Source organism: Crotalus tigris, unplaced genomic scaffold (assembly GCF_016545835.1).
Source record: "Crotalus tigris isolate CLP2741 ecotype Arizona unplaced genomic scaffold, ASM1654583v1 scf7180000017767.837487, whole genome shotgun sequence".
Classification (NCBI taxonomy): domain Eukaryota; kingdom Metazoa; phylum Chordata; class Lepidosauria; order Squamata; family Viperidae; genus Crotalus; species Crotalus tigris.
This window is the reverse complement of record NW_024096621.1, coordinates 777,727-800,127: the sequence shown is the minus strand read 5'-3', so window position 1 is coordinate 800,127 and position 22,401 is coordinate 777,727. Positions and strand designations below refer to the sequence as shown.

At 34.7% G+C, this 22,401-nt stretch overlaps 1 protein-coding gene across 4 annotated transcripts in view; it reads left to right on the top strand.

Moving 5' to 3' along the window:
• PARD3B (par-3 family cell polarity regulator beta) overlaps positions 1–22,401 on the top strand; it is a 461,004-nt gene that overhangs the window by 16,081 nt on the left and 422,522 nt on the right. The window lies entirely within an intron of this gene.

Here is a 22,401-nt window from a genome sequence, read left to right as displayed (position 1 = left end):
ATGAAGGGGTACAATGTGTATCTATGGATACACTTGAAAGAAAGAGACATAAGAGAGGAATTTTGGAGGCATATGCTGAGTAGAGCATTTGATATTCCTTCTATATACGTGTGTGTTGTGCAAGTATTATTTTTCATCTCAGTGGAACACAAAAAAATTCTAGATGCTGTAAAATCATGTTCACAAAAGCAAAACAATTTCTATGTTTTACTGAAATGAGAATAATTACTCTTCAGAGCTGTTTCACAAAGTTATTAATATAGCAGCTGCATTTAGTCCCAGCTGGCACTTCTAGTTACATGTATATATAAAAGTGTATATTTGAAATATTTTATTTATTTGATATAACCACTTGCTCCTTATGTTAAGTTTAATTAAATTTCAGATGAATTAAAAATTAAATAAGAGAAATTTAATTTTCATTCCGAAAGCTATGCTTGTTACTGAAATCCAAACTATTTGTATTTGCTGGATTATAGTTAGTGGTAATTTCTGGTATATTACATGTATAGTTGCCCAAATCTTCTTCAAACAAAGTTCTAATGATTTTTCAAGAATTTAAAATCAAAGTAAACTTAAACACAGAGGAATTCGTTCAATGTCATGGTGAACAGATGATCATGAAAATCTCAAGTCACTCTCAAGTAGAATTTGATTCATGCTTACGTGAACAGTTCAGTGTTGTTTTCTTAGCAATAAAATAGCATATGTTTTTCCAAGATTTTTTTCAGCTTCCTAGTTTAGTCTATAACACTGTTATTTTTTTGTGGTATCATATTCAAGTACCAATTAGATTTGATCCTAGTTGACTTTTTTAGATTATCCTAAGTTTATTAGGTGTTGCTGTTTGAGGTGCATTTTCAATAGTACTAAACTTTTTAAAATGTGTCTAATGATAGGAAAAAATAAGGAAACTACAAATCAAATAATAAAATATAAAGCAATGCAGGTACAACTTAAAAAAAACCACCCTGTACTTATACATGTATATGAACCAGTTTGAAAGCTAAGAAAATAATATATTTAATGGATCATAAAATACAGATGAATTCATGGCTTTCATTAAATTAAGATCCTTTGAAAATGGAGCCAAACAAGGTAATTCATTAGCTTGACAATTAGCAGAAAAGCCAAACCTGAATTCACTATAATTAATTCTTCCAATTAAATAGTATTAAGGGTGAAAAATGAAAAAATACATAAATCTTAATGAAAAGCTTCGTAATAATTACTATAAACCAAGGAAATAAAGAACTTCTAAAAATAAGTTACCGGTCTTAAATTCTGTCAGGCGGATAATGAAAATATAAATACAAATATAGGAATATTATCTAGAAAAAAAGCTAGTTAAAAAAAGAAAGGATTCAAAACTATAGAGTTAAAATAGAATTAATTAATGAAATTGTATAGCATAGAGAATTGTGGAATCGAAGAAAAAGCTTACAATATTAATTTTCAGGAAGTGAAATTATACAGCAAATGCTGAGCTGTATAGACCAGCATTTGATAAAATCATTGCGGGACTTTTAGCAACAGGTTAAATAATTTAATTGCTAACTACACAGATATTAAGCTGGATTGATTAAACAAAAAAAATTATACTAATAGAACTCACCATATTATTAGCAATGCACATATAAACAAAGAAATCCACTCTTGAACTTTCTTGGATGATGCTGAAGCGTTTAATAGTATGAGTATTCTTGTTTGGCAGTGTTTTCTTTATAAATCACCAATTATTAAATTGATTCCACAAATCTGTTTTGCATTTTTAGCAAGGTAATTTCTAAATCGGTGATTAGATATGAATCTCATGTTTGGAAAAGGTCATTATTCTCCTCTCTATTGTGTGCTTTTGTCATTGAGTTATTTAAATACTTCAAGCTGTGTGTAAAGGTCTTAATATTTTTCCTCCCAGAATATAGGTAGTTCTTGTTTAACAACTCAGTCTCCCTCTGAGGGAGATGGATGGTTCAAATATGTGAAAATCAAACAAACAAACAAATAAATTTGTTCAGTCACCATTTGAAACTACCTCAGGACTGAATAAATGATACTTATGCCTGATTCTTGAAGTTATACCATTGCAGTGCATTTATCAATAACACTATTGGACTAGTGAGTAGGTTGACAGCACATCTAAGATTTATATGTAGAGTGTGGGCTAACTAGTGAAGTCTTCTTCAACTGATCCTCTATATGTCTTTGTAAACCAGCCAGTGTTTTTTCTGTTATATCATCTGGATTATTACTGAGGATAGTATTTAAAACAGATACTATATTGCCACAAAAGTAAGATCTAATAATAATAAATAAACCCTTTATTATCAAAGCATAACATGTATACAGTGAAATTGGCTGAGCCTACTCTGAAAATAAAAAATATTTTCTACTCTGAAAATAAACCCTAGCTTGATTTGGGTGGTGGGAGGACCCAATATAAGCCCTCTCCCCAAAATAAGCCCTAGTTTTGGGGCAAGGCACATGCCTAAAAATCAAGCTAGTGTGGGGGCATGGGGTGGAGCTGTCCCACGCACCCTGAATCTGTTGCAGCCAGGCCTCCCATGATTCAACAATTGCCTCGCCTTGCCAGCCTACTTCTTCTGCTGTATCTCCCAGCCTGCATTTCACCATCAGAGGCCTTTCCAGAAGGCCTCTGCCTCCGAGAACCGAGCTATGGATTCAGGCTTCATTCTTGGCTGCAGAGCCTTTTCAAAAGGCCTTTGACTGTGAAATGCAGACCAGAACTCCATTCTCAGCTGCAGAATGAAGCTGCTCCTTTGGCGGTAGAAGAAGTGGGCTGGCTGGGCAAGGCTCTCACTGCCAATGCCACGAGTTAAAGTGAAAAAGACACCCCCCCAAAATAGGACCTGGTGCTTCTTTTGGAGGCTAAATAAGAAAGGGGAGGGGAGGGGAGGGGAGAGGAGAGGAGAGGAGAAGAGAAGAGAAATCAGGTCATTTTTAGGGAAACACGTTATATACAACGAATTTCAGGTGAATGGAAGGATGGATGGATGGATGGATGGAAGGAAGGAAGGAAGGAAGGAAGGAAGGAATATTTCTGACGCTCATTGACAGTTTCCCACAAGGAAACTCAATGGAGAAGCTAGCAGGAAGTCAGAAGTCGCTTCCATTCCTATTGATGTTTTGCCCATCTGCTTCTCTTTTAGTTAAGAAACTATTTCTGAAATGAGGCATGGGTTGTCTAGGACAATTTAAAAATGTCTGGAAGTTCATAAGATTTGGTGATGTGGTGAAATTTCAGTTTGGATTTCTAAGTTGTTGGTATATTGTGGCATCTATAAATACTGTCCTGTATTATTAATTCTATTCCCAAGGTTTATTATATATCATTCCTTTATATTAATGGTGGCATATCTTTTCCTAAATATCTTTTTGCCAGTTGACCTTTTTAAAAAAGACATGGCTTCATAAATACATTTTTCTCTGCTGACACAATATGTATAATTAATATGCATCAGTCATATTATGGCTTTTTGCTACTAAAAAGGATATATTGTTTATTGGCTAACATATCTCATTTTGTATTCATATATATATTGTCCTGTTGACAAACTCATATATAAAAAATAATAAAAACAACCTAGAACAGGGCTTTTCAACCAGTGGTACAGGTACCACCTCTGGTACATTGGCACCTGGCAGGTGGTACATGACCATCCTAGAAAAGTGGTAGTGGGGGAGGGGAATGAGCTGAACCGGTGGCAGCACCGCACAAGCCTGAGCGAGAGATGGCTGGAGCTGCAGGTCTGTCAGGGCTCAGTGGAAGCACCAAGATCAGTGCCGCTTTCCAGCTGATTGGTGTTTCTTCAAAGCTGTCAGGGCTCAGTGGAAGCGCCAGGATCAGTGCCAGGGTCCAGGTGGAGCTCGGCGCTGATCCTGATGCTTCTGCTGAGACCTGAAGAAGCACCAATCAGCTGGAAAACAGCACTGATCCTGGTGCTTCTGCTGAGTCCAGAAGAAGCGGCGATCAGCTGGAATGTTGCAGCATCTCCAGGGTCTTGTGATTTACATTCAGATGCTTGGCAATTGATTCATATTTATGATGGTCACAGTGTCCCAGAGTCATGTGAAGTGACCAAAACCTACTGCAACCACCCAGCAGACGGGGGGAAATAAAAACCAAACACCCCCCACCCCACCCCTGCTGCCAATCCTCAACAGAAATGCTCACAACAATGAAAACCTCGGATGGGAGGAAGAGCGCCACCGGGCGGGCAGGCAGGTGTTTTGCTTGGCTGTGGCTTGGGGGGCACTTTTTTCAGTGCCATTGTAACTTCGAACAGTCACTAAGCGAACTGTTATAAGTCGAGGACTACCTGTACTTTATCACTTTTTTCCTTTTTGGTCATCAAGTTTTTGATACCTTGCTAGGCGACTGGTGGTACTTGGATGTTGCTATATCCTAAAAGTGGTACAATGGGTGAAAAGGTTGAAAAGCCCTGACCTAGAATACGTGATAATAAATTCATGCCAACTAGTAGGGCATTTTCAGGGCAAGACTTTATCTGAAAATGTTAGTACTTGGGAAAGACTTTTTTTTAAAAGAATCTTTGATTCATAGCCTCATTCCAGCCAGTGAGCTAAGCCACCAAGATTTAGCTGCCCCTTTTCAATGATCAAAAATGCATGGGGCATTACGGATTTCAAGAGATTTGAGGAAACTGTTCATTAATGTTACATATAGTCCTCATTTAGCAACTACAATTGGGATCAGTAACTTGGTTGCTAAATAATGTAGTCACTAAGTAGAAAATCACATGACCATGACTGTGCTTATGAATTTATTTCAGCTTTCCTTTTTCCCTACTCCCCTGCCCTTTGAAATGCTCATCCAGCACTGGAATAATTAGCAGGAAGTGAATTAATGTTTGTCTTTACATTCATTGGAGAGGAAAGGATTATAGAGTAAGCAGGCACATGGTCAAGAACACTTATCAAAAAGAATGTCCTGGCGCCAGCTGTTTGTCTAGTGCGATTACAGCTCTGAGCCTTGAGCCATTTAGGAGACAAACAAAAGCTGATCATAAAGTCTTGTCAGTTACAGGCAGATGCTACCAGCCGGTGAATTAAGGCCACAATGCTCAGATTGTTAATTTGCAGTTAGCACTTTTTGGAGAATTGCAGTGCTATGGAGAAAAGCAGCTCTGAAAGAAATCACTTGTTTAAGCATCCTGGGAGGCAGTCTAGCACTTGAATCAATACTTTAGGCATGTCATAGTTCCATTTCCTCCCCAAAGAGACAGAAATATACATAGTTTTAAATGAAATAAAAATTGAAATATTTCTTTCATGAACAATTTTCAAGGAGTAATTTTAACATTTCTTAAACATTTTTAGAAGAATTTCATGCTATTATTTTATAGATCAGTGAACTATAGTAGGCAAAAAAATGCATAAACATTTTGCTTTAGCAGAATTGTCAGTAGGGATTTATATCTCTATTGTACTTTTTAGTTGTTTATCTCCAACATATAACAAATTAATTGGAAGTTTAAATTGCACAAATTTGTCAATCAAATTGCGTAGGTGTATCAGGTAATTTAATGAAAATAAACAATTTACACTCAACGCTTACCAAAATTATGTTGTAATATGCTCAGGCATGAAATATTTTCAATCTGTTGGTCTAAATTCAGCAAGATTAATAAGCTTCAGGTCTGGTGTTCCTTTGAGATATGAACAAAAATATTGCTTCAATTAACTTGAACATGAGTGTGGATTAATTTAACATATATTCCTAAAAATGCAGTAAGATATGTACAAAACCTATCATTTTAGGAATGGAATGTTCCAGAGTATTCCAAAATATTTTGTTCCAACAACCTTTGGAAAACCAGCTTCAGACGAGTTGGATTTCTATAGGAAGTAGAATATTCTGTTCCTGAAAACAGGTTTTGCACATCAGTTAAGTATTACAATATAAGGAGTTCCCCTTTAGCACTTTTAGAGGAATGCAAGAAGTCAATAGTGGTGGTGGATATGTAGTTATATATACCCATGGACTGGCTATAGACAATCTTGACTTTTCTTTTACATAGAATAAATTAACCTGTTAATCAATGGAGATATTTTATTTATTTATCAAACTTTTAAAACAATTTGCAGTGTACAAGTGAGCAATATTAAAACATAAAAAACAGTACATAAAATTTACAATTTAAAAAGGCAAGAATATATTATAAATTAATATTAAAGTTAATTAAAAGGTAGGGGGACGGCTTCCAGGGCGCTAACTAGTTCCATGACTGCATGCTTTTCTGTGAGCCCCAAGTATAGCCCCAAGTATGAGCCCTAAGTATAGCCATATTTTTATGCCTGCCCGCCTCACCTCTGGGGAAGGAGAATGTTCCACTGGGTGGTAGCAATGGTAGAGAAGGCTCACTTCCTGGACCTCACCAGCTGGAATTCTTTAAGTGACGGGTTCCACAACATGCCTTCCCTGCCTGGCCAGGTGGAACAGGCTGAGTTAATGGGCCTGAGACAGTTCTCAGTTGTAATCTGAACCTTACCTGGCTTTAAAGATCATAACCTACACCTTGAATTGAACCCCAGAAGCAAACTGGCATCCAGTTTTTACATGTGTTGTTCTTTGGTTGCTGAAGATTGTCCATGTGATTACATTTTGTAACTTTGATAATTTACACTCGCATTAAAAGCACTATTGAATCTAGCACAGAATGAAATAATCATCACAAAATGACTGTTGTGGGAAACATGAATAGATGAGAAGCAGTAATTTGCCAGAATGAAGCAGGAAGCTAAGCTAAGCTAAGCTCTTGAAACTCTGCTAAAATATATAGTAATGAATTAGAATATGCTCTTGTAACTCTGTCTACATTGGAATTACAGTTAAAAGAATGTCCATATTTCTTTTTATGCATTTGGACATAAAAAAATTAACTTGAAAAGTTAGTTAATCCATTGCTTGGTGTATTTTAAGTTTCTTTATAAAAAAGGAAAAGAGAAAGGGCAAATGCTAATTGTTCCTATAATGCTAATTTTAATTTTAAATTATAGGCTATTATGTTTCAGTATTTTAAACAGTATAACTTCTATCATGTTCCAGCCAAATTAATAATATTGCATTTTTTACATATGACAAATGAAATAATCAAAAGCTTGTATTTAAGATAAAGCAACACCATTCATTCAAAAATCTTACAGCTATAAGTGTATATTTATAAAAAGGAGAGGAAAGGAATTGTCTTTGAAATAGTATTTAAATTTTGTGCTATTAAATGACACGCATGAATTGAGTGGTTCTTTTTTTTTTATTAAAAGTTTTTGAATTTTACAAAGCAAATCCGTTCCCCAAACCCCCCGCCCTCCCATGCCCTCCCCCATCTCCCCAAACCTCCCATACCCCCCCTCAACCTTCCCAGAGCTGAGTACAGGCTTAATTAAAATTTTTCAAAGAAAATAAAAAGTAAAAAAACTTAAAACACATATAAATCCCAAACAAATCTAAATACATTAAATGGAACAAAATATCTTCTCTAAAAGATAATAATTGCAAACATTAAACACACATTATAATATACTCTAAACCTTTTCTAATATTGTACTTATATTATTATCCATCATTCTATAAAGAATCCCCAAAACACAAATTTAAACATTACTTTCTTTAAATATCTATACCTACAATATAAAATCTAATCTCCCTCTTTCTTTACTCTAGAACACAAAAATAAGCATATAAACATTCATTATACCATCAAAACTGGATACCCATTTAAATAATTAAACTAAATACTTATATTTAAACTTCTTATCTAAAATTTTCATTCAATCTCCATGATCTTCTCTCCTATCAATAAAAAAAGGACTTAAAAAACATATAAATCCTAAACAAATCTAAATACGTTTAATTAAACAAATTAACTTCTCTTAAACCAATCTTTAAACAAACTATAATATACTCTAAACCATTGTCCATCATTTTATAATATACTCTAAACCTTTTCATATCATACTTATATTATTACCCCAAAACACATATTTAAACATTACTTAAAACATTAAAATTCCCTTATACCTGTTTAAATCTTTACCAATAACAAATTCCTCCACAATAAACACATTCCTTCTCTTGTCCATAAATCTCTTAAAGGTAATTCCAAAAAGTTTGTAAATCTTACTTCTCCCACAATTCAATAGTCTTCTGAGTACTTAAACTAAGTACTTAAACTTAAACTTGTTATCTAAAATTCATTCGATCTCAATAATCTTCTCTCCAATAGCCAGTTCCATCCACTATAAACACAATCCTTATCAATCTCTCTTGTCCATAAACCTCGAAAAAAATGCTTTAAAATCTGCCCTTGAAGATAGCTCCCAAAAATTTGTAAGTCCTGGTTCTCCCACAAGCTCAGGAACCAATAGCTGTGAAGCTTCCTTAACCTCCTTCTTCTGTTGGTCTTTCTCTTTACGTTTATATGTTGCACGAGTTGTCCTCTGCTCTTTCATCTCGACTTGTTGAGGCCCCTCAGACTGAAATTTCCCCTTTTTAATTAATATAGGCTCTTCACACTGCAATTCTGCCCTTAAAGGTTGCTCCAAAGAGTTTATAAATCCTGCTTCTCCTGAATTGAGTGGTTCTTGACCCAGTGACTTGTTAGTTATAGAATATGTATCTCCAGCTGTTCAATTAGGCAGTGGTTAAAAGTCTGGTATGTTAACTGTGTCTGTTTTTCAGAACAATGGAATCACTGTGATTGCCATTTTTCTTGGTACTGTTAGTCTAGTTAGATTAGAAAGTAATCTATGCTTGCACAAATGTTTGTGGTAAAATTTAAAGATACATATTGTCTTTTATATATATCTAAAGATACCTACTGTGGAACATACATATTATCAAAAATATCTATTTTTATGTCTTTCTATGATTGAAATAAATTTCTGTGCTTAATTTAGACATTCAAAAACTTCTCCCTGTAGAGGGACCTGGGCTGGGCATTCTGATTCTATCCTTCCAATATTTGGGCTCCTTGTATCATGGAATATTGTCATCAGTACAGTAGATTCTCAACATCATGTAGATGTTTTAAATTCCTCAAAGGCCTAATAAAATATTTCTCTCAATGTTAGCAGATAATGTAATTGCAGGTCTGACTGGTTCCAGTATTGTAACAGTATTCTTTTACATCAACACATATCCATGCAGAGATGACTCTGTGGCCATATGCTCTTCTGCTATGCTTCTTACAGGAAATCTTGGTTGACATTCATCTGGAGCATATCTGACCTAAGAGTACAATGCTTCTTTGTAACTTCTTTTGCCTGATCAAAATTCTGTTGTGTCTTCCTAAACTGCTCGATTTTGTACTTCTATTGCTTTATTCATTATACTTGTGACTAAAAAATTGGACTAATTTTGATGATCACTACTATTACAGTACTGTTCTTATACTTTTTGTTTTATGCTCACTCTTTATTATATCTATGGATTTTAGTAGTGTGTCTCTGAATATATTTGAAGCCTATTGTATGTTTTAGCTGAATGGCTATAATAAAAGTTAATCTTACTGTAAGTGCTCTTTTGGAACATTGAATATTGTGTTGTGAAGAACAGAGATGTTGAGATATGTGGAAAAATGTTCTATAAAAATTTTAGGACGTAAAGGTTTGTTTCCTTAATGACTCATTTGTGTTCTAGCAGACTCTTAATTTAGGTGTTACGTTTAAAAATGATGCCGATAATAACAAAAGCCCAGTTGCTACTGTATGCATTTAAACTGTCGGACTGTATGTATGAAATTCTTCTAATCAGCATGAGAGCTTGTCCAGAGAGTGTTTTTGATGTTTGACTAAATGATCACAGGGACATCTGGAGGGAGTTAGATTTGGAGTTGTTGCTGTGATATACTGTAAAAATCAAAACACTTGCAATTTTCATCTGCTGGATAGGATAGGCTTTTTCCAGTTCTTATTAAGAACAGCTCCCCCCCCCCAGCATAATACACAACCAAATAATTATACCTAATAACTTAATTTTCTTATACGTTTTATCTGGCCAACAATAATGTACATTTTGTTATTTTTAAATGGCAAAGTTGTGGTAAACAAGTTTTTAGTTTAAGTGAAAAGGTGAGATTTAATGGGATGCATGTTGTGACTTTAACATTACTGATTTCATTGGCTTGGGGAACTAGGGTAAAGTCAAAGCAGGAAGAGATCAAAGTATAGTTTAATAGTTTCTGTCCTTTCCATGACCTGATTTTATTTCTGTAATCTGTACAGTTCTTGTTAGATTGTCTGTTTATTTGAGCTTTTAGCTGACAGTTTAGTAGAAAATAGAAAAGTAAAAACTATTGGTTTGGGAGCATGTTCTGAATAGCTGATCAAATCCAACCTTAATTAGGGTCAAAGAGCAATATAAGGAGGGTGGGTTACAGTCAATTAAAAAACATAAACATTGTATCGAAGATGACAAAAATAATAATTGTAAAACAGATATATTTGGGAGGCAGCTTGATATCTTGTAATGTCTCCTATAAGGAAAATTAATCTTGTGGGGGAAAATACACAATGTGTAATCTTGTGGGGGAAAATACACAATGTGTTAAGGGCAGCGCTTTTTAATCATCTTTGAATTTTAAACAACTCAAGGTTCCTTTCAACCCTATGTTTCTATATGAAAGTTGTTAGAGGATTCTCTAGTCTGTTGTAGCTGGTGAGTACCAAATTCAGACTTTTGAGAGCACATCTTAAACACTTTAGTCTAATCATTGCAATGAGAGAATGCTTGGCTAATTGTAAACTTATAGAGAACTTGTTCACTTCCCAGAAAACGAACGGATGAATCATTAAAAAACAGTAACATGCTTGAGGAGCTAAGTGTAAGTCAGAACTTGGGTATGAATGCCAAGACAAAGGTTAGAATTAAATAAATTGAAGAGCAGAGGCATTCTTTAAAATGAGCAAGGTTTTATTTTATTCCAATATTAATTTCAAAGACAATTTAAGACTTTATAATAAATAATCAGGAAATAGATAGAATTTAAACACCCAATTATGTATTAACTGTGATTAAATACATATCCCAGAGTGCAAAAAAGAAATTCAACAGGTTGTGTAGTAGCTGACTGCATCAGTTATGTTGATGTTTTCAGGGTGTCTAAGCTTGTTTTCTTTCAGTCTCTATCTGCTGTTTCAGCTTGCTTAAGGTCACAACTCTGGATTTAGTTAGGATCACTGAGGTTGGTGATTTGGCCTGAAAAATTGGAGGAAGGATGCTAGGAAATAGTGTGCAAATGAACCACATTGGGGAGATTCTGTATTGAATAAATCAACATTGAGCTGCTTTTTCTCTTTTTCCTTTTTGAAATGCTTTATGCATTTTGGAGGGTGCTTCATAAGACATTACATCTGAACTAAGGCTCAAATGCCTTCCAAAGTGAAGCAGATTGAGGCTGATATCTTTTTCTGTTTTAATTTTAAATAGTTGTCAGATGTGAAAGTGCTTTGAAGTACAGAGATAAACAAAGAGCTAAAACCAAATTAAAAGGAGAACAAATCACATTTTATGTTGGTGCTGTTGAAATAATCTGAATTGATATAGTGGTCCTTTTCAGAATAGTAAGTCTGCAAATATTACGCTATCAATCTAAATTGAGTTACTATATATGCAAGAAACAGAAACAGGTCAAAATTGGTTTATTTGTGCCAGAGTTTATATCTTTGCTTGGAACATTGGAACATAAACTAGGTTTTTTTTTACCTGATTAGTTTTTGCTTTTATTTCCCTTACTTACCGTAGATGGGTGGTGGCAAAGCATGTCTAAAGGTAGCTTTAAAGTAGAACATGTAAAAATGTCTGTATTATCTATTCTCTGAAACTGAAGCAAGTATGAATTAAAGGGCATTATAAAACAAATAGAAATGTGAGCAATTATCTTTAATTCCGCTAAGTGCTACAATTATTACCAGCCTGAGTATGCCACTGTTTTCACAATCACAACCTTAGCCTAGCAGAGGCTTAAAATACTTCTTGTCAGCTAAAGCCACAATGAAGCTTTACTAGAAGAAATGGCACACTTGTCTGTCATAGTAGTGACATTTTCAAGAACTTGTCTGTAAAGATTGTAACATCTGTTATAATATAAACAGGAATGCTCATTTTCTGAGCAATCCAAACTCTTAACTGATAATATCAGCATAGGAATTTGAATAATTTGAAAATACCTGCTTTCTATAGAGTTTTGGGAAACTTTACAGTTTACATAGGCTTATTAATGAATATCTTTTTTAATGGTGTGCTTGGATCAGATTAGATGTACTTTTCTATTCATATCTGTTCAGTTATGGTGGTAGACCACCATGCAATTAAAACCAAAGACCATATTAATAATTTGCAATCTGATTCTCATTGCATTTACAAATATTAATGTCAAATGTGATGCTCTTTGTTTAAGAAAATGTATAAACAACCTCCTCCTCCTCCATTTTTCTTTAAAAGAAGGTTTCTTAATTTTATTAGTAATTTCAAATCAATTTATGCATGTTGGGCATAAAATTATGAAAGACTATTTACATAGATTTTAAGAATGCTTGACTTCCAACAACTTTGGATGTTTTGCATAATTAAAAAAGCCCGAACAATAAAAGAACAAATGACGCGTGTCCAAAAAGAAAAAAAATCTTATAAAATACCACAAAATCTCTCAGGGACTCACCATCCTCTATCTCAAGGCCTGGGAAAGTGGCCAGGTTTTCAATATCATCAGGATAGGAACCATGTAGATCTCTAATGCTTCCAGTGCATTAATGCCTTTTCTTTTCAAATGCTGTTTCAATCTCTCCAATCCCAGAAAGACATAAATATGTGGCAAAGAGATACTTTTAAATCCCCCTTTTGTAGCAGAACAGAAAGTAAAATATTGAACTTAATAGGGATGTATGGAATATTACAAGCCATTCTATGGATGGAACATATAGGTTTTGAATAGTCTGTGCCCAAATCAAAATATGCAAGTTTTACAAATTTTGTTCAAATAGAAAAAGAAACACAACTGTTTTTCAGATATGGTCTGGGAGGTGTTTGCTATGGATAGAAAAGGTTCAAAAGGAAGGAAAGAGGGAAAAATCTCTGGGACAAGATGCTTGCTTGGCAATAGCAGGTGCAGATATTATGACTGAGGGGAGTCAGGGAAGAGAGAAAATGGAAGTTGCTGAAAAGATCAGAATGGTAAGGCCAATGAGATCTGCCCCACTGAGACATCATAGGCAGTAATTAAGAGGAAGCCAAGGAGGGACAGGAATGCACTGAAATAACAAAAAAGCAGATGGATTGGTTAGATACGATAAAAAGTAGATAAAAAGTGCCACACTGGGAGCTGGTTCCCTTCTGCAGAGACTACTGCAATAAGGAACAAGTGCAGAGGCCCTCAGAAGCAGCTGAGGAGAAACAGGGAGGGCACTGGGAGCAGGTAGGCCAAGGGGATGTGCTGCACTAGGGCATTCATGGTGGCAACTGAGCAGAGGTAGCAAAGTTTTATTTGGGCCAAACTGTGTCTGGTTCGAAATAGTTCAGCAGAACTTCCAGAATGTGAGGGTTTCTACATGAAAATAAAATGTACCGTATTTTCTGTTTTGTGCATACTTAGAACCCAGCTAGTACAACTCCTGAGGGGAAAAAAAACATCTGTTTAGGAATATTTAGCACTCAGAAGTGGTGTACTTTAATCTGATCAATAGGCTATAGATATGTATCAGTTTGTGAAAAATAATGCACAGCACTGCGAACAAAAATCATTTGGAACTCGATCATCAGCATGTGCATCTCTTTTTTTTATTGCAAACTCACACTGCTGAACTAGATTAAATAACATACATATCTGGAAATACATTGGAAAAGGCAAGCACTCACAGTTTACAGCAGGGGTGTCAAATTGCTGGGTCACGGGCCAGATGCGTCATGTGGAAACCACGCCCACCCCAGCTCCGGCAAGGAGAAAAAAGTCACAATACGTCATGACACGTCACGTGATGTGGCGAGTTTGACACCCCTGGTTTAGAGGCTCCCTGATATACAGTATACCTTGTTTTCTGTGGGTGAACCTGAGAAAATATTTCCTGCAGAAATATCATCTTCTAATTTGAAAAGATCAGCCTTCCAAACCCATACTTGACCTAAGCTATGTCTTTTCCCAGTTTTCATGCTCCAGAGGTTCCTGTACTCTGATGATGTTATCAGTTATAGTGTCCTTGTTAGTGCTAGTTAAAATTAAATAAAAATTGAATCCAGAGATTAAAGGTGGTTAGAAAGCCCTGATTACAAGAGCCCTTATTATAGTGTAATTAATAAAACTGCCAAATTTCTTAACTCTGATGTAGGATCGTGGGATATGTGCAAAAAGTAAACTGAATATGCATTGTTCCAATTTTCCTTGACTTTGGTTAATAATATGAATATGTCATCCATTTCTTAATGTGATCATTAAACAAATACAGCACTACCTAAAACAGTGCCCTTTATATCTTCCTATCCTGTGACAATATTGAGTATAAAAGATCTGGATGGGTATTTTTGCTTCTTTGTTTAAAGATAATGTTTAAACGTTTTGTTCGTGTCATGGGAGTATATGAAAATTGTAGATTTATTATTGTATTTTTAACTTTAAGAGTACTGAATATAAAGTAAATATTAATTATTCAGTAAATTAGAAATAATCAAAAGAAGAAATAAGAGCAAATATGAGCAGTGACCAGAGTATTTTTTAAAAATCTGGATTTGATGTACTGTAATATGTAGCTTGCCAGTTGTGGTGGATGAGTGAAGCATTTCCTCTTTCCAGATACTTATTTCAGATTATAATTTTTTTCACAAGTAAGATAAGATTAGAAAATAGACCATACAGTGTTGATATTTTGAGCAGAATCATAATCATAAAATTTGTGTTCTTCATTCAGAATAACTATAATTTTCATACTGGTTCAAGAGTAGCAATGTTTGAATGCAGCTACTCCTGCTGTTAAAAGGCATGGGGCAGGTTTATGTAAAACTCCAAAAATTGGCCCCAGAGAGTTGGGAAAATATTTGTGAAAAGAATGAGAATTGCATGATGAATCTTAGAAGGGGAATGAAAAAAAAATATTCCCATTTATTAGGTGAAATATTCACTGGATTAAAAGCATTTAAATCACCAAAAGGATACTTAGAATTAAAGCCAATGCCCCATGCACCTGTATGTTTTCAATATGATCTAAGTGCTATTTGGATAACTTTTTGAATATAAATAAAATTATACTTAACTCCTTGCAATGCCCTGGCAATTGTAGAGAATTACCATATTGATTGCAATATATTTCATTTGCGAGCTTGAAAACAGCTTTTTAAAAATTCAAAGATTTTGCCATCTTATTTCTGCTCAGATAATCGGCTTTGCTGGATAATAATTTTATAAATAGGGAAGTGAAACCAAATGCTTCATTCAGTTTATAGATGCTAAAATGTTATGTGTGACAAACAATGGATCATATATTTAATCTTGACAGTGAGTCACATTTAACTGCTTTTTATGGCTGACCTATGTTTGACCTATGTGAGTTGTGAAAAAGTCTTGAGATGGCAGTACATGTTCCCAAGGAGGAATTCACTGAGCAGATAGTTAAATTTAAATTAACAGCAACCAACAACATTTTCATGCAATCACATTTAGGAAATCCTGATACAGTTTTTGATAACTGAGTCACCAACTGTTGTAAAAGTTGTTTATGTGACCTTCTTTTAAGTTCTTAATTAAAAGAAGTTGAACATTAAAACAACATTAATATTTGGCCAAACATCTTATTAACAATGTTCTTAAATATTCAGCCACTTTCAGCTTGCTTGCTTGAGTCTGGAACTGTATAAATTTTCAAAATTAGTCACATTTGCAACATTAAGTCTAGACACCACCTTTAAGATGGCAATATGTACAATAGACTGAAAATGTGGAGCTTTATTAGATAAGCCAGTGGTTCTCAAACTTTTCTTCACCACGGACCCCTTTATATACCGTATTTTCCGGCGCATAGGACAACTCGGCGTATAAGATGACCCCCCGACTTCGGCGGCGATTTGTGTGTTTTAGAAAGTCATCTTATACGCCAGAAAATACGGTACCTTTTGTAGCCACGGACCATGACCACGGACCCTAAGACTTAACTCAAGATTTAAATCATAACATTTCTTCAAGGCTTCGTGAACCTCCTGTGACAACATCGCGGCCCCCCAGCGGTCTGTGGACCACAGGTTGAGAGCCACTAGCATAAGCAGTCTAGCTTTAAAAAGTTTAGCTTTACATAAAGACATGGTTATTTATTTGTCAATTTTATGCACACAATTTATATGACAATCATCTTTTTATATGATCTATTTTATAGTCTAGAATCTTTACCTTGAAAATAACTATTTTTAAGTGGGACCATGTGGCTTTGTTTGTTTATTTGTTTGTATGTTTATTTTAGAGAGCCAGTTTGATGTAGTGGTTAAGATATCAAGCAGAAGACTGTAAATTCTAGTCCCAGCTTGGGTAGGAAGCCAACTGGGTGACTTTGGACCAGTCACTTTGCCTCACCCTAGAAAGGAGGCAGTGGCAAACCACTTCTAAAAAAAATTTGCCAAGAAAACTGTAGGGACTGTCCATGCCTCTTCAAGAATCACACATGATTGAACAGATTTTTTTTTAAAAAATGTTTGTTTTAATAGTTACCTTTCTCATACAAGTGACTTACAAGAATTAAAAGCACATAAAAACCTGCAACATATAATTACACACACACACACACACACACACACACACATACGCACGCACGCACACACATTAACAATAGCACTCAACCACTGAAATGCTAAAAATGTTGGGGCCATTTGAGTCTCCAGGAAGATGCTGTCCCATTATATATTTTTACAAGAATTAGTATTGAAAATTTCCCAGTAATAATTAGAATTAGTATCTGATTTTCTTTTTGCCTTTGTATCAGTCTTGATTCTTGAGGACTACATGGGTAGGCCCATGTAGTTTTCCAAGAAACATTTCTGAAAAAGGAAACCCCTAAATTTAACATAGGTGAGTAGCTGGATCTTTTAAAAAGCCAGAATAAACTGACTTGCATGATTGTTTTGCTGCATTTCCTACTTCAAAAAGATGGAAAATGGCAGTGTTGATTTTTCTCAGTTTTGATTCAAAAAGAGATTCAGAGAGGTTGCTCTTCACTGTCATATTCCAAATTGCAATTCAGAAACTACAAAAGGGATATTCCGTTTTTGAAGCCCTGTTCACTATTTTGACACTAATCAAAAGAGTCGGTTTGCAAAATGAGTTGGGAGTTGTATAAATTTAATATATAAATAATCTTCAAGCAGACATCTGTGCAAGTGATTAATAGATTCACTTACATTATTCTTTTATACTGTTGTTGATTACTGAAGTTTTTTTGCTGGGATATGGTTAAAATACATGTTGGTGTAAGGAATACCAAAAATAATATATCAGGACTCTGTTATCACCTTTTCCAACTAAAAGGCTTAAGCTTTTGTGAGCTCACAATACACTCCTGACCTTTTGCCATCATAGACTAACATGGCTGTACTCCTACTAAAGTAGTAATGGAAGTTAAGTGCCGGTTATGAGTTATCTTTGGGTTGACTTTGCAATTTCTTAGCATCAGCTTTTGAGCTTTTAAAAATGACAGTCATAACCTACCTTATATTGTTGTAATTAATATTTTTTCACTTTAAACAAGGATCACAAGTTGAATGTGAAAAAAACTGGGACGTGTACATATATTGCTTCTTTTTGAGTGAAGATTCCACTGCATCTTCACCGATTATAGCCTTTATCAATGTGAATGTTTGAATTGCAACTCCAAAGGTTCTTAGCCATGGCTAACTTGGTTGGGGAATTCTAAGAGTTGAAGTCCACACTTCTGTAAGGCCCCAAGCTGGAAAATATTTTACCTGATATTGTTATTTCTTTGACAAAAAATAGGGGGAGGGGAAGAGGAGTGCATTCCTTTCTTTGGCAGTCTCCAATATATTTTTCAAATATACTGCAGAGGATTGGAGAAAGAGGAGAACAAAATAAAATGCTGTTACAGATATGCAAGTCTGTCTATGTAACATTTCATCTAATTCCAAACATCAGAGATTTGATTGTTTTTGCTTGTTTCACTAGGTTTTTGCCACACCCATACACTAATTTGTTTTTCACCTTTACTTGTCTATTTAATCATGTTCGCATTGCTTTACAGCACTACATCTATTATTTGTAATCTCAAAGAAGATACTGGTGTCAGAAAGCATATTTCCTAATGCAAAATGAAATCTGCTGTGGGATACATAACATTAATTTTCTCTGAATTAATTACAATTTAGGGATATTAGCAGTAGTTTTCATATTAATTTTATAATTATAAAAATTATAACTTTATGATTATGAGACAGATGTATTGTATAATATTTTAATCATTATTGAGTTGTTTTGTAGTTGAGCTGTGTTTTTATCGAGTGAGTGTTTAAATCATGATTTCATTTCTTACAAATGCTAGCATATTCTGCTTTTCTCATTATGTGTTACCTTTAATAATCATTTGTTTCGTTTCATTATAGGTTAGGTCATCATTTTGTCAAATGGTTCATCAGTTTATTTATTCAAAATGTAATTCAGTCCTTCAGTACTGATTTCATTGAATATCACACTAAATTAATATCATATCTTACCAAAGATTATTTATTGCTATTATGTGCATGCATGTACATGCAAATACATACATGGACATTTAAACCTTTATTATAAATTCATGCAAATTTCTTAGAAATAATACCGTTTCAATAGTAATTAAAATTTTCAACTTTTCCTTAATATATCAATATGGAATAATTGATTTACGTAAGTTTATAAACAAAATAAAATTGACAGATTCATACATAGGATAGATACAATGTATTGAAATAAAGGACATAATTCAACCAGATTTGCAGTATTGTTGTCAGCATGGAAGATTTAAGTTTATGCTTATTTCTGCTGTTGAAGTCAATGCAGTTTCAAAATACATTAACATAACTTTATCCTACCCTTCAGTATGATACTGTAGATAATATTCTTCTGACTGGCAGAAAATTAAAGGGTCAGGGAGAGAACTATTTGCACTGCTAATGAAAATTGATGCTCCTATTTTTTTTATAGTCAAAATTCAGTCACATCCGGTATGTATTCTGGCAGTAATTATCCAGGGAGGAAGGGGGAGAATAGCTGCAACCTTCATAAAACTTTTGGGGGTGCATAACTATAAATTAATCCAATGGTATCGTGGGCTTTTATATATACCACCTGTAGAGAAATGTTGCCTTTTGTGCATTAAAATTTGGGGGTTGCAATTCACCATAAAAAAATCATCAGCAGCAGCAACAGCAGCATACATGCTGATATGTGACACAGATAGCAGTTGCCTTAATTCTTCAGTCTTTCTTTGTTATTCCAAGCTTCCTTCAGTAGCAGAGGTCTTCAAACTTGCCCTTTTTATGACTTGTGGACTTCAACTCCCAGAATTCCTCAGCCAGCGTGTCTGGCTGAAGAATCCTGGGAGTTAAAGTCTACAAGTCATAAAAGGGCCAAGTTTGAAGACCCCTGATCTAAACTAACTAGATTGTTCCTAATCATCCCTCAAACCTCTCAAGATGCTATCTCAGCTAATCTTTGCTCTTATTCTCTGGAAAGAGGGCACACTTCCAAATAAAGGAGTGAGTAGCAGTTATCGCTATTTGATTTTGGAGAATGAGTCTCAGAAGCATACTTGAAAATAATGTGTTGCCCAAGACAATTCCTCTTGACTCAAGCCAAAAGTTGAATATGACTGTTTATAACATGCTAGCATCTACTTATTATTTTATTAAAGAATTTTTTTTTTTAAAAAAAAGGGCCTGAAGGTGTCATGTTGCCAGGTACTTTGACACGAACCAGCCCCATGCTGGAGATTCAGATGCATAGAGTTCTTGGGTACTAATTCTAGGGGACTCTCTGGCTTGGATGCTGTAATATCCAATAATAATTGCAGCTGATAGAAGGACTCATAATATTGTTAGAAGTTGAATTTCTGACAGAATTAATTTAAATGATTGGAAAGCAAGGGATAATTTTTAAGTACTACAGCAGACAATAATTATTCTATGCTCCACTAAGTTGATTATTATCTTTGGATGAGATTAGGGAAAAGTAGTCACTTGTAAATTAAGTATAGATAATTATTTTATGTTGCAAGTATGTAGTTCATTAGAGAAAGAATATGATGTTAAATATGCATTGAAGTCTATCATTAAATTTAAAAGCATACTAGTTATTATTTGATGTATCATATCTCTATCTAATCTATACATCAAAATTGTGTTGACAATGGATATCCTATGTATTTTTAGTATGACCCAATCAGTTTTACAAGTGCTGTCTTCAAAATGTTCCTGAAGACTGAAAATGACCCTGAGTCCTCCCTCTCTGGCACACACATATACACCCACAAAAACCAAAAGCCCCAAATGAGATAACAGTGATGACAATAGCAGCCAGCAGGTACAAACTCTGTAAACAGGAATATTTAGTCAAGTTTCCCTATTTCTGATGGCTTTCAAGATACTTGTACTATGCAATGAAAATATTGGACAATTGGTAAGATATGATGTTCATGATTAGTTCCCTCCCCATTAGATGGGTTCTGAAATAAAAGTCCTTTGTCAACGCTGCTAACATCGGATGTTCTTGCTTTGACAATAGATGAAAATGCAGCCATTTTCTTTATGCTTTTAGAATTGGTTGGTGCTGGGAGGGGAGATTGAAATGAGAGTTCAGTTAGTCATAATAATAATAACTCCGCCGTGGGAATCCAAGGATAAACTGGGTCCAGAGCTGATAATGTTTTGGCGGGCTGGAGAGCTGGGGAGAAAATCTGTGCTTCAAGCTAATTGGGGAATGTGATTTATGACTGTATATTGGGGGTGGGAATTGTACTTTGTATCCAGGGGAGGGGAATTTAGTTTTTGGGTTCAACTATGTAGTGTCAATACTTTGTTTCCTGAATAAAAGATTCTTTAAGGAGAACAATGCCTCGAAGTTCTTTTGAAGGGTTTCATCTGTCGGAACCATGACATCCTTGAGGTCTATAAAGGTTCAAACAACATCATAATCTTCTAAGTTGGCCCTTCTACCAGTTTAGGGAGAAATAATAAAGAAACACTGCAGACATATTTTTATCTCTTGATAGATCTTTCCAACCACTCACTTCTGAAAATGGGATATTTTAGGACAACCTTCTTCAACTAACAAAAAACAGTAACATTTTTTTTCAACACAGTATTTTTAGAGTGTCTGATTAACCCCTGATCTAGATAAATGAGTAATTTCAGTTTTTTTATGCAAAACCCCCTTAAAAGCAAGCTGTGTAAAAATGCACTATTAATGATAATATTAATAGACTTATAATAATACACAGTGTCATGCATTATTAAATCTGTGCTTCTTTCTTAATTACCACTATTGGGACCAGCTAAGCCAGAAATCACATAACTTTGATTGTTACCCTATGAGGCACCTTTTGCCAGTTGAAGCTCACAAACAGACATGAATAGTGTTTAAATGTGCATAAATGAAAGCATTGTCCATTATATTTCAAGGTTTGAATTCGGAATTTAAAAGTTATGTTGCTAGTGTTCTTTTATGACTAATTGTCATTGAAATTGGGATTCATGGTACACAATTTTTAATGGAATCAAATATATTTCAATACAGTACAATATAATATCTTTATTTTGGTCTCTGACCAGCATAAAACAAAAACACAGAAGTTTTGGAACTAACTACAGCTTAACAATCTGTGCATAAAAAAGTGTGATTGTAGAGTTAAAGAATGGAAAGTAAATGTTATAAGAGAGCCTGTTTGGTGTAGTGGTTAAGTCATCAAGCTAGAAACCAGGAGGCTGTGAGTTCTATTTCTGCCTTAGGCCACAAAAGTCATCTGGGTGACCTTGGGCAAGTCACTCTCTGTCGGCCTAGGAAATAGGCACAGATAAACCACTCCCAAAATCTTATCAAGGAAACTGCAGGGAGTCTTTGAGAATGGACTAGAATGAACGGAAGAAAAAAAAATGTGATAAGCTGTTATAAGACTAAAGTCTGTGGAATCCTATAGGGATAACTAAAATTAACATTTTAATTAAAATACAGCTGTTCAATATAATATAGTGAGATAATGTATGGTGCTATCTAAACGGAGATTCAGTAACACAGTATCTGGCAAATTTTGTATGTTGCAATGCAGAATTTGGCAACATTGTTTGGCAACATTGTATAATATGAGGGGCTTGGAGTCAGGGAGTATGAGGAAGACATACAATTGATCTGTACA